The following is a 14,191-nucleotide window of genomic DNA, read 5'->3' on the forward strand; positions in this document are numbered from 1 at the left end:
CGGCCGCGGCATACTGACAGGATCAGTAGACTCCGGGCACTAGTCTGTGCCCTGGAGTCTACTGCGCATGTGCAGGACACCGGGAAAATGGCCGCGGCAGCCATTTTCCCAGAGATTTCCCTACTGTGCAGAATGTCAGGAAAGTGGCCTCTGCAGCCATTTTCCAGGCGTTCTGTGTAGCGCCTCCCCAGCCGACGTGGGACTTCGGAGAGGTAAGTATAAGACAATGGGCGCAGGGTGTGCTGTGTGGGCCCCCCTGGATCCAGGGGCCTATGTGCCCCACACACCCTGCACCCATTATAGATACGCCCCTGGTGCAGGTACGGGTCTGCAACCGCACATTTGCATGCATTCGCTTTCTGTGCATGTGGAAGATATGGTACACAAATCGGCGCAGTACTGACTCAGCGCCGGCCCCTTAGTAGTCAGATTCATTTAGTGGATGAGAGAGGTCACCTGGTCCAGCTAATCCAGCTAGTCTGTAGCTACTATAAAAGCATCTTGCATGTTTTGAGACGTTATTGTAAGAAAAATGAAACTCGACAAAGAATACAACAACCTGTTCTGTCTTCAATTTCCTTGGATGTCGGGACGCTTTTGTTTATTCAAAAATAGTTCAGACATTTCTAACTGGCAGTGGCCATATTCCTATGAAAGACCATCCCACAATGATACGATCTTTGAGTTCACCCTTCTGTGGAATTCCACTCTCCACTGTCATTTTGTAATTCCCCATTTTGCAGAATGAATGGAGCTGGGACAGCAAAAGTCAGTTCATTCTGTTGTGTTGTAGGCCTGGGGTAGGACTGGGCACACTTAAGTCTAAACTCTGCTGACTTCACGCATGAGATGTTGCGCCCATACTGTACATGTGCGACCATGCAAATATTTGGAGAACAGTTTTAATCATTTTAAAACTGTTCATAATTTGGTTCCTTAACCAATCACTGTAAGGGATATTCACTTACAAAGTGCAAACACATCAATTGTGGTAGCACATAGCAACCAATCAAAAATGACCTTTCATTTGTGCTGTGCAAATTAGACAGTGAGAGCAAATGTCTGATTAGTTGCATTGGGTTACTGGGCTTTTACCCCTTTGCACACTATTAGTGAATAAGCCCAGCAGCTATGGCAGACATATTTATAATTAAACATAATTGTACATCAGGGATCTGGCCGTTTCTATCCTGGGAAAGAGGTTCCTCCTAAGGGGGGGGCGGTAGGGTTCACAAAGTGAAGATGGTTTGTTAAATGTCTGCCAGTCAATAGCACCCAGCATGTCCATTTCAGAGAGGCATATGCTAGGAGCAGGGGGTCCCTGCCCGCAGTGTCTGGATACATTGACCAACGTTGCTGCAGCACAGTTGGGGACAGAATTTACAACCTTTGTAGACAGGCCGTGAAATCTCCTCTGTCAGAGCTAAATGGGCAGGTTTTATACACTCATTTCAGCTTCAGCTTGTTAAATGAGCACATCTGTCAGCTGAACGGAGAATCTCAAAGGCCTTTCGGGCTGGTTCTCCATCTCTACTAGGCATACTCCACAAATCAATGTCTTATTCCCATTTCAGACACATCGCAGCCCAGCTCTACGGCCACCACAATATACACACACCTCCGCCGTCTTCTTCTGGAGGGAGAAATGAGCACAGTGGAAGTAAGCGGACTTCTCACTTAATTCAGGAATCTCATGAAAAATTAATTCCACTAGGCAGGCAGCATAGAATCCTGTGCAGCCAAGCAGCGGACATGTTTCATAACGAGCTAGAAGAGAGGCCTGGTTAAACTGTTAAATTGAGTGATACAAATGAATGGGGACTTGGGAGAATTGCATGGCTCGTAAATAAAAAAAAGACCATGTAGACATCCAGTCTACCCATCCCTACGCACAGCGTAGGCAGACATTTGTGGCCTGGCTAATATTCAGCCTATCAAATCACTAGGGACTAGTGACATCACCTTGGGCGTCATGGTTGAGTGATGTCACAGGAGCGTTCTGAGTCGCACGCTGACACGTGTAGTGCTGTAGGCGCTTCTGCAACTTTATGCTAATGCTACAGTAGTATAAGCCTACTTTCTGGTGTTCTAAATGTTCAAGAGCGGCTGCAGTCATGACCAGTGGTGGGTTTTACCTAGGGCCTGCAGCACCTCCCCCCCCAGTAAAATCTCCCCCCCCCCCCAGTGAGCTTGTTGGAGTCTGTGCACTGGCAGTGACTTCCCATGAGAAGAACTATCTGCTAATAACGCACGGGACAGGCAGTCCCAGGGGGAGGTGTTTTCCCGTGCAGAAAGCAATTAATAGAGAGTGTTTCCATTCGAAAGCCAGTCCCCTATTCTCCTGTCTCCCCTACCTGCTTTCTGGGCATTGCAGCTGATGCTGTCCCTAGAACCCGGTGCCTGTGTGCATGCGCTGGTGCCTGCCAGATCCATAGCACACGCATTCCACCATCAGCATTGTGTGCAACTTCGAATCAGGCCCAACCAATTGCGTCGCTATGGGGTGGCGGACAGCACACGGGTGTCACCCTCGGAAGAAAAGTGATGCCATCAAGATTTCCACTAGGCCACGCACCCTTTATGATAGGCCACGCCCCCTTTTCAGGGTGGGGGGGTATGGAGTGCGCTCCAGGTGTCACCAGACCCGGTGACGCCTCTGAGCCCAATATGTTGATAGCACATGCTAGGATACCATAAAAGGCAGAACCAAGAGGACTTTCCCGAATCATAGCACCCGAAAAGATATTGCAATGAGTTGGGTATCTAATCGGATGAATGGTGCTTCAATCACACTTAGCTCTACAGAACACAACACGCACACACCGCAATTAGATACACAATTTCGCCTCTCTATATAACTACTCAGGACGTAATATGTACAAAATAAGATTGTTTTCGCATGAGGCTGGGGACAGCAGGTGTGATTGATAATTCCTTACATGCCTTCAAGATATTACAATATTTACCTGTGCTGATTGGTGAAGTGTTAAACATTATTATACTAATAAATGGTTTCTGCACAATAATGTATCAGTAATCTTTGTTCAGTATTATGAGGCTCTGGGTGTCTGGGATTGTTTACTTAAATCGTAATATAACTACATTACATTATCTAAAATTGTATCACAAATTCTGATTTGGTCACTTGAGGTCAAATTTGTAAAGCTTAAAGTATTTATGCAAACCATGCAAACTAAACGGTGTTAAGAAACTACAACAAAGAATTAACTCCCGATGAAATGGGTAAGTCAATATGTTAATAAACAAAATAAAATGAAGTGTTTTATTAATAGAGCTGCTGAAATCCACTTGTATGCCATCACATCCTCTGCGTAAGGCCCAGATATAGACAGGGTCTAGCTGGTCACAGTGACAAAATGAGTAATTGCAGTTTTACCTATTCTAATGTTTCATTTTTGTGACATAGGGCCTGATTCAGAGCCGGACGCTCTTTCAGACCGCTCGCTCTGAATCAGGCCCATAGATCTAACAGTATTACACATAGCATCCTGTCTTTTGCAAATGTGCACCTCACCTGAGTCAGTTTTTGGACAGGGCACAAAGGGCATTTGCTTTTGGCCTCCAGCTTTCGAGAGGGCTCCGTGACTGGTCCTCATGTGCCATATTTTATTTGATATATTAGTGTCTGATTCAGCAGCAGATGCAAACCCGATATTTTACGCATATCGAGCCATTATTTGCTATTGCCCATGCGTGTAATTCACAGAGGATCCATTCGCAATGTGAGTGTCATGCGGTCAGTGTTTGGGGAGGTAACGGGGGAGGAGGTGGTTAGGTAAAGGCAGGCTGTCTGACTGTTTGAACGCTGTTTCATGGGCATGCATAAATTAGGCATTGTGATCGCCTTTGCAATATGAGTGTTCTGTGCGTGCGAGGAGAGCTGCAGTGTTTGCGGCTGGTCAGACTTGCCGCACATGCTGCGTTACTGCTTGATGTACATCGATGGTACCGATGTTTATGCAGGAGTGCAACAGTGAACGGATATGAGAAGGTACCAGTGGGCGTCTTTCTGCGGACCGTGCTTTGGCAAGCATTAGCATATTTTCACACCTGTGTTCCGTGTGAAATCGCAGTTGCGACCGCATTAGCGCCCAATACTGAATGAGGCCCTTAGTGTGGGATTTATGTTTTAATCAGATGGAAGGGTTTTATTTTCAACAAAACTTGAGAGACATCTACAGTACATTTTCTACATACACAGAGGGATTACAGCTTTGGCAGCTATAGCTAATATAAATGAATCTAGTAATAAAGTTGTTCTAATACTTTACAGTTCTCACAGACCTTGAGGAATATGTGTTTACAGAAGAGTAAGGTCATAACATGCCCTTATTATAACCAACAGTCATGAGTATAAAAGTTGCTCCACTTCCATCGCAGGGCAGCACCCACAGACTCAAGATGGCAGAGCCAGTGGAACCCCTACTTATTCTGAAGTGTGATGAAATATTTAGAAGTGCAAGAAACTTGCGGTGGGGGTGTAACAGCCCAGGTGTAATCCAAGATGAAACGCTGAATCCTTTCTAGCTCTCAGTGTGCAATCTGATCCAGGAGTGAGCTTCAGCCTGCTTGTTAAACTACATTTCTACGGGAGCTTAAGAGCACGATTCTCCACTTTACTCATTTAAATGCCAATACATTCACTATGAACACACACAGGATCCCCTCCAATTACTTAGCTAACAGGTAACAAAGCTACAGGGGGATAAAGCAGCTTACACATAAAATAGTAACTGCAGAATATGTTGAGATCCAGCTGCGAAGAAGTTTTCCTACTCTGGACACCTTTTCCTGTAAAAGGAAATAAAAGACACAGGGACTGATACAGCAAGCATCGCTATTGCCAATGCGCACGCAGTTGGCCAATTGTTGCGTACGGCGCATGTGTATGCATCTCAGTGATCGTTCACGAAGACTCCACTGTGATCGTACGGCAATCACGGAGACCTTGCAGAGCCATCGCAGAGTGATTGCCAGGCAGTGAGCATTTGGGGGCGGTGACGGGGGAGTGGTCGGAGAAACGCAAGCGCGCCTGAACGTTTGAATGCTGTTACATGGGAATGCATAAATTAGCCATTGCGACTGCAAACGCAGCTTGAGTACTCACTGTGTGCTATGAGGTTAGCAATTTCTAAGTAAGGTCAGGACTGCTGTAATTCTGCGTGAGGATCCGATGGTACTCAATGTTACCGATGTATATGGCGGTTTGCAAAGTGTTATGGATGTGAGATAGCGGTAGTGGGCGGCAGTGGGCGGCTCTATGCTGGCAGAGCGACGGCATTGCGATTGCAATCATTAGCATATTTTCGCAGCAGACCTGCGTGCAGTTACGGAGCTGCAATCCAACAGCGATCCTTACTGAATCAGGCCCACAGATCACAACAATTCAGCAGCTTAATTCGCCGCTATTATGGACCATATTGCATATTAGTTCATGTAACTAATGTATGGGGCTTTATTCAGAGTTCCAAGTACACAGAATTGCAAAATGGGTCTGCAAAAATAAAAATAAATGAATTATAATCAGTGCTGGTCGCAAACACAAGTCTGCAGCTGGGTACTGAGGTTCCAATGTGAGTTTGCTAAATATCTGACGACACAGTGAAAATGCAGTACAGTCAGATAGTGCATATAATAAGTACCAGTAAGTATGTATATATATATATATATATATACACAGTGAAAACTGTGTGTGGCAATCTTCATCTTGCCCAAGTGAGTACAAAGCATTCTTTATCTGTGTAAAAACACTTTTCAATGTCGTGTAAAGTGACTTTGAAATGGCACAACTCATCAGGGCGTTTACATAAATGGGTCTGTTTTTAACATTTGTGACTAATCAGAGACAATCATCATCATCATCATCATCAGATAGATAAATGATAGCGCCAATAGCCTTTCCTGGACCCAAGAGATATACCAAATACAAATATAGTATAACAATATATTTATTGCAATTAAGAAAAAAAAAAGATATATTGTTATACTATATCTGTATTTGGTATATCTCCTGGGTCCGGGAAAAGACTATTGGCACTATCATTTATCTATCTATTTACCCTTGAGGCTTTTGGGTGTTGGCAGACCCCTAGGATAGCTGCCAGCCACTATTCAGCCATGTTTCGGAGGGCGCCCTTTAATTTCTGCCATCATCATCATCATCATCATCATCATCATCTGTGTTACACTTACACCAGGGTTATGGCACCCGCAGCTCAGACCCCACCAGACGCCTATATTTTTTACTTTTCACAGTCTATTTTAGTCTCATTACTGCACGCCACACCACCCCCTTACTATGGAGCCCTAGGGGCTCTTTTATCATTAAAGAATTTGCGGCTTATTCCTCGAAAACACATGTTTTCGGGGGGGGGGGGGGAATCCTCCCCTGACAATGGTGGGCGTGCATGTGCAGACAGCGGGAATACACATTTGCAATCGCCCCGGCAGCACTACGGGAAAATCACAGGGACGGGATGATACATTCCTGCGTTATGATCGCATCTTGCAATCCGGTCGTGGGCGGTACCATTATTATTAATATCATTATTATCCTTTATTTATATGGCGCCACAAGTGTTCCGCAGCGCCTTAAAAGTACATAAACAAAGTACAGAAACAGTTGAACAGAACAAGAAAACAGTGTCATACAGTACAAGACATTGCAGGACAAGTATATGGTATATAAACATTGGAGTATAGAGTAGTGAACAATATAAGTAAAGGAAGGAAAAACACATGAGGGAAGAGCTTACATTCTAACCCATACCCAGATCACATTGCAAATGCAATCATTAATAAATGTGCCCCCTAGTCCAACACCATAAACCATGATGAAAGACCCAGAATCGTAAATTCACTCATGCGCATTTAAAAAAAAGCAACTTGCGTGCAATAAAAGCTGCAAATGGAATCAATAATCAGTGCTGTAACTACTCCATTGCATAAGGTGCGATCTCTATGTGACCCGAGGTGGGGGTGGGGGGATAAATTGGAAATACTGTCCCTCTCTCCTAGAGGTCCTATTCTGTTTTTCTTAGCAAGCATGGAGGCCGGGGCATGTGTGGTGAAGTTCCTGCATGCTGGGAAGAGCAGGATGAGGCCTCTTCTGATGATCTATTGTAAAGCCCCAAACACAGTGTCATTGCACATGAGCTGACCCCCACAGAGACGGCATGTTGGAAGGATGGACTGTAATCACCAAACCCACCCCTACTTTGTTATGTGACCTGATTGTGACATGTTCTGCATCTATCAATGATCTCTATGCCCCAATGTTTGTGGGGGGGCTACCAGTGGTGCAGGGCAATAAGACATGTGGCTACTACCAGATCTGTAACTGAATATTTTTGTGCCCTGGGCAAGAGAGGACACTGGGAATCCCCACATACATTTGGTGGGGGTGATAATAGTCCCCCAGTGTGGAGATGGCCTGGCGTAGGGTACATGCCTGCCCAACAGTGGGGAAGGATAGCCATTTCCAAAAGCTAGACCACACTGAAGCCCACTCCCAGTCCATTCTTGCCCCTCCCCTTTAGAATGTAAGCTCTCACGAGCAGGGCCCTCGTCCCTCATGTGCTTTTCCTCCACCTACTTGTAGTATAATTTACTCCTAACTCCCCAATTGGCACCTAACAGTTGGGTGCTGAGGCCCTGCTGCTTGTGGTATGCAGCTATGTTTATAAACCTTGTCCTCCAGAGTTTTGTATTACTATTAACTGTTTTTCTTGTGTGCTCATTTATGTACTGTGTAAGGCGCTGTGGAACCTTTGTGGCGCCCTATACATAAAGGATAATAATAATAATAATAATAATATAATAATAATAATTTCATAGATCTTTGTGCTTTTCTGAGTCCCTCTGAGCTGAGGATGCCCCAGTAAGAAAATTATTAAATTATCCCCACAACGGCACCCCCAACTTTCTATAAGATGTAGCACTGCCATATTTGTGGCTGTGGTCACTCCTCAGCCCAAATCATATGCATTAAATATATCACTACATAATACATATTGCAGTGTTCCAAATCCCAATTCACAATTCCCTACTGACCTACATACAAGTTGTGAGGGGACCAAATAATGGGCCTAATTCCGTGAAGCAGGCCATGTCGGATGCAGTGAAGTAATTCATTTGCTACTGCGCATACGCCAAAGCTGTACTGTGTTCACGCGGCGATAGATTAGCGATGGCAGTCACAGAAAGGATTTATTCACAAAGTGAGTGACAGGTTGACCATTTTTTGGGGAGGTAATGAGGGGTAGCTAGAAAAACGCAGGTGTGTAGCAAAAGGTACGCCACCAAATAGTCATGTTCCCTGCTATGTCCAGATCTGCAGCACCCTCACAGAGCTTTGCCTACGTAAGAACGCCCCATATCTTATTATTATCATTTATTTCTATAGCACCACCAATTTACCAGTATGTTCTGGAGTGTGTGTTTGAGGAAACACAAACAAGCCATGACCGGGAATTGAACTCATGACTTCAGTGCTGTGAGGCACAGGTGAATTTTTAATGGGTGCAGGGTGTGTGGTGCATATGGGCCCCTTGGTCCAGGGGGCCCCACACCGCACACCCTGCACCAATAGTATACTTACCTTGTGCCAGCCAGAGAGTCCCTCCTCCTCCATGGCGCCATCTTCCCAGTGACATCTCCAGGAAGATGGTACCGCACAGTGGAAACAAACACTCTGACCATGTGCCGGAGGCTTTACTCTATTGTGTGCATGCACCATCTTCTCCAACATCACTGGGGAGATGGCGTCTCATAGCAGGAGGGACCTGCTTGCTGGCACAAGGTAAGATGCAAGGCGTGGGTGACGGTTACTGCTCAGAGGAGTGAATTTGGACTCAGAGAATTGGAATTTCCGTGGGCGTTTGGACAGCAAGACGCAGACGTGTAGCGTGCAACTTTTCTTTACAATTGCACTGATTCTGGCGGCCACTTTCGGGCCGACATTCTACGCCTCCATAGGGGTTGGTGCAATGTCCAATGGAGCAACTTTTTACGCAAAGCAGCGGAATAACGCCCCAGTCGGTGGGCATCTCTGTACAAATTCCATTGGCTGCGGCATTAGCATAAAGCTACAGTAGTGCTGCAGAAAAAGTCGCCATTAGCGTCCACCTCTTAATCAGGCCCAGTGTGCGGGCGACGAGAAGGGCATTTGCCCCCTTGGGAACCACCATATCTGCCACTACAGACATCCAGGGTCAGGCAGCACATTTTTGCCAGCAATGAAAAGGTGCAGTGGCATTGGATCAGCAAAATACCGAGGTAGCTGTGAGCTTTCATGAAGCCTTAATAAAAATTGATCTTTTTCCTCATTTTTCTTTTTTTTTTTTTGCTGCAGTTAGAAAATAGGCTTGTAGCCGGGCTGTTACATCGGGAGAAGTGTATGGGAGTAAATGACAGATGGAATCATAAACACGTTTGATCTTGAAATCAAGCTTTGCTAAATATTAAGCACAGATTGCTCACCACTTTTACAGGGACTGAGGATATGATATATGACATGTCCAAACTTTAAAATAAGGAAATTACCAGAGAAAATGATTGCAATAAATTTTCTAAGTATAAACGTTGATTATATTTCGATTTTCATTCAGAACATATTTTGGTGCAAATAGCATTTGGCACAGTGCTATGAGGAGGGGGATGGGAGGGGGTTAAAAAAAAAGCCCTGGAGCCTTAGAGGTGCACAATTTATGTAATCTGTGCTTGGAAAATGAATTGGGTAATTTATTGGAAAACAGAAAAGTCCTAAAGATTGGATCAGCATTGCCTACCCCCAATCCATCAAGTTCCAATTAACAAGCCAGCCAGAGAGAACTTTAATGGCTTTCCAATCTAGTTGCCTGATAAACCCATCAATTCCTCTGGGAGAAATTAAGAAAATCGACCGGCCTTTGGCGTTGTAGTGTCATTCCTTTCTGCAACTATATGTCAAATTAAAAACACAATTAAAATTTAAACTGTTCCAATCAGGGGCTGCCCTCCAACCTATGTTTCACTTAATAGAAGTTTGATGAAAATCTGATTCCTGCTCTCTATCAACAGGAGGCTGGGAAGTCAGAGAAGGCTCCAGCCCAGCCCTGGCCAGGAGACAAGAGCGCAGCCAGGATGCTGGGGCACCTCACTGGCCTCACTAATGGGCGCAGCAGGGCAGGCGATAAAGACAGTAGCTGGCACTGAGGGAATTAAACGCAGTGGTGACAGATTGATCTAATTAATGAGACACTGTCCACTAGAGAGGACACTGGTTTAAAAAAAAAAAACTCCAGAAACCGAGGACACTTTTTGCAAACCGAATTTACAGCCTGTGTCATATCCATGCACTAATACATAAAACGTATTTTCCTACATTTTAACGACTGATTAGTTGTAATGACCCGATTTTATTTATCTGTGCTGCTTTAATTATATGAAAGACAGTCGTTCAAAGAGGAAAATTGTGCCTGCCCAGCTGCGCTGGACCTACAAATCCCTGCTTTTAGGGCACGCTGAGACATGTAGTTCTACAAATACAGAAATGTGTACTGCATACGTTTGGAGACAAGCTTTAATATAGAATTAATCCGTTCATTGCTTTCTGCAGAATTCAGTAAGCACGTGTCCCCTCTACCCGCATTCAGCCACTAGCAGCTGACAGGTGCCTGTTCTCAATTACACACACACTATATAGTACATTACCAACAAAACACAGCATAGAGCAAAATAAGTCTATATAACAAAAGTGACCGAATGGTTTATGGTCTGTTCTACTGTAGTTCATGCCCACCCCCATTTACTATACCTATCAATTAATATTGTCATTCAAACATTCCTGCGTTATTATGACGTAATTCAGTGGTTCTCAACCCAATGTTCTCAAGGACCCCCATCAGGTCAGGTTTTCAGGATTTCTGTCTGCGTAAACAGGCGCTATAATTAATGACCCAGCAAACTGGATCATCTCACCTGTGTATGATTAAAGAGATCCAGAAAACATGACCTGTCCGGGTTACGTGAGGTCTGGAGTTGAGGACCACTGCGATAATGCAACAATTACGCAAAGCATCATTATTCTATACCAGTAGGGTGCTGTGACGCTAAAAGCACCCTACTGGCAGGCCATGCTGTGACTTGTAGTCCCACACCTGTCCTACAGCAGGTTGCCCCGTGAAAGTGCTGTTTTGTGCCCTCCTCTCGGACAATGCAGGTGTATCAGCCCCCTTTCCCCCTCTAAAATTATTTAGGAAACCTAAGTCCATCTGGGTGGGGGGACAGAGGTGTATTTGGCTTGGAGTGGAGACGTTTGGTGGCTGATGTGGAAGGTCACAACAATAGGATGCTTTAGGACGTAAGGGAATCCATAACGAGCATTTAACTAAGTGCTTTATGAGGGGGGCTGGTCGTGCAAATTATGAAACCATAGACCAAAAAAAAAAAAAAAATCCGGTGCACGTTTCCTACCCTGCAGTCATATTTGCTAAAAACTTGTTAATCTAATAACAGTCATGAAAGGCGCATTTGGCAGTTCCAGCACAAACCAAGGTCACTCAAGTGACAGAGCAGCGCTGGAACAATAGATTCATTTGAAACAATATTTTACAGACATTTTACGATCAATATGGACCGGAGCATTATGCTGCAGCAATCTGTTAATGTTTCTTAATGGGCTCCTCATTCTGTTTGCACACTGTTACCAGTCGATAGGCTAAAGTGATTATTTGCAAAGACAGTTGCATTATATTTGTATATAAATATAGGGGCAGATCTGCAAAGCGCTGGACTATCTTGCTGCAAATTTGGAACCCATACACGAACAAGTCAATATATTATTATGAATATTACTACTATTATTAGTATTATTCATTGAAAAAGATATATATATATATTTATTTATTTTTTCTTGGGACTTATACTTGTGATGAGCATAATCCAGTATGTTGGGTGAGCTATTGGTAATCAATGGGCGATGCTTACTCATGAAATAGAAGAGATAAACACAAGTGTCAGACTGCATTTTATTTATGTGCTGTATGTACATAGATAGGTAATAGATTCCCCCACCCCCACCCCATTCTTTCTTACAAAGTGTTCATGGTGAAGAAATATATTAAAAGACTTCGCTAATATGTATTATGTATATTGGTCTTACATTGACTTTATTTCATGTTTAGTGTAAGGCGATCTCTGTGCAGAAAGGAGCACTATCAGATAATATATTATCACCCCTCCCCCTACAGAAATGGGAGCTTTCACTAAATTGCAGACTATCTCCAGTTATTAATTCGTGTCTATTTAAACTAGTGCTGATTAGAATAGTGGTATATTTGAGAATTCGGGATAAAAAAGAGGGCTGAACCAGGACCCTCTCCTGGAATCACAGTCCCCCACCTCCATTCTCCTGTGTGCCCATGAAGCTACTGACCTGCACTGGTTGTGCTGTCCCCAGGTTGCAGAGTTGGGAGCCAGGTGTAGAGTTAGCAGGGAGAAGCCTCTGTTGGGGTTAATCGTCTGCTGGCAGCATCTGGTCCTCTTCTGAATAAAGAGTAATATGTGGTGACTGGAAGCTTATATATTTCTCAAGTGTTTGCTATACAAAGAGAGGGAGTATTTACTATCAAATAAAAGAAATACATGTGTGTTGTTAGTACAAACAACGAAGCGAGATCTGCTCAGTCTGACACAAAACACTGGACATGTAGAAATGCATCTTTCTTTAATTGCAAACAAACGCACAGATTTGGAATCCAAACTGGGGAGAATCAAGACAAGTGGTACGGGGATTTATTAACAGATTGCCTGAGAAAACAGGGCAGCTTGACTGAATTGCCCAGATCAAAGAGATTCAAAGGGAAACAGATATTGTGCCCAGCTCAGGGGCTGGGAGGAGGGTGGCAGCGGTAGGTGCTGGATCTCTCCAGAAAATGCGCTTGAACAAAGTACCCAGCAACGTTCCACAGCAGGGGAAGGCACACCAGCCTACATTTCATTGCATGATCACTTTTTGTAATGATTTCACAGGATAACTGTTACAGTGACCTGTCTCGATGTACAACTTTATATGTGCAATGCCACCCTGTCATGCTACCATGTGCATTGGCGCAGTGCATGGCTGCTGTTGGGTGCTTTGGCACACACGGTGACTTGACTGTATTATATCTCCACACACTGTGCTTCCTCCACTTTGCCCTCATGCCTTGATGAAGTTACCAAATTCTGGCCCTTGACAAGACCCCCAGCTACAACCTGTGCCATACCCTCATCTCACCCTGTGCTTTGTGCCATCATTTGTGCCAAGCTCCCCGACAAGTGCGCCATCACGGCGCATTTTGCTCCTTAACTACCCACAGCCTGGGTTTTTTGGGGGGTATGCTGTGGACTGATAGAGCCCCCCACCTTTCCACTTCTGCAGACAATGCAGAATATTATAGGGATCAATAAAGGATAGTACTTGTTCCAGCTCTATCTGTTCCTTCCCTATGTAATTGCATTTCTTGAGAAGAGGGCAGCTGTTTATTTTAGCCTACATGAATGTACTTGTTGTACTATGAGTGTTGTCTCTATTTGGAACACAAAGATCTGTATTTTGTTAAAAGAAGCCCTCTTTGTGTCTTTAATAGTTTAATTTGCTTATTCAGGGGATGTGCAGTTACTCAGAAAACACACAGGTGGTATAATCTAGGCTTCATCCGCCTTTTATCTGTAAATAAAAAAACCTTTTACATTTTCTGTTATTAATGTAGCTAATTTTCCATTCATCTCCCTCCCTTCCAATTTTACCATTGCATAAAATGAATGTCTTTAAATTGAATTAGGGCACTCCATGACCTAATTGCAGGGTTATTAATATAGAAAAGGTCTTAATGTATAGCTTCATGCAGCCTGAATAAGAATAATCGAAAAATCTCTTGTGTTTAAAGCACACACTTCGAATAGATCTTACTATTAGGCGCAGCATCTAGAAAAGGCTGATTATTGTTTTGTTTGCTTTTTCAAATGCCTTTAAACGAAACGATGTCCTATTAATACTATTTGGTGGTGAGGAATAATTATTTTAAAGACCTTTCATTGGGAAAACACTGACTTTTAATAAACATTAACTATTTTGTTAGAAAGGACAGAAAGTCTTAAGTAATTGGAATTAATCCATATTTATAGACATCTTCTATAGACAGCTATG

General features: G+C 43.8%; 1 protein-coding gene across 1 annotated transcript in view; it reads right to left on the reverse strand.

Annotated features, from left to right (window-relative positions):
- Window positions 1–12,540, reverse strand: part of HMX2 (H6 family homeobox 2) — a 38,543-nt gene extending 26,003 nt beyond the window's left edge. The window contains exon 1 of the mRNA XM_088476964.1: window positions 12,437–12,540. The gene's annotated coding sequence lies outside the window, so the exon portion shown is untranslated. The remainder of the gene's footprint in view (window positions 1–12,436) is intronic.
- Window positions 12,541–14,191: the final 1,651 nt, after the last annotated feature.

This window comes from Taudactylus pleione, unplaced genomic scaffold, assembly GCF_031769625.1.
Source record: "Taudactylus pleione unplaced genomic scaffold, aTauple2 ptg000198l, whole genome shotgun sequence".
Taxonomy (NCBI): Eukaryota; Metazoa; Chordata; class Amphibia; order Anura; family Myobatrachidae; genus Taudactylus; species Taudactylus pleione.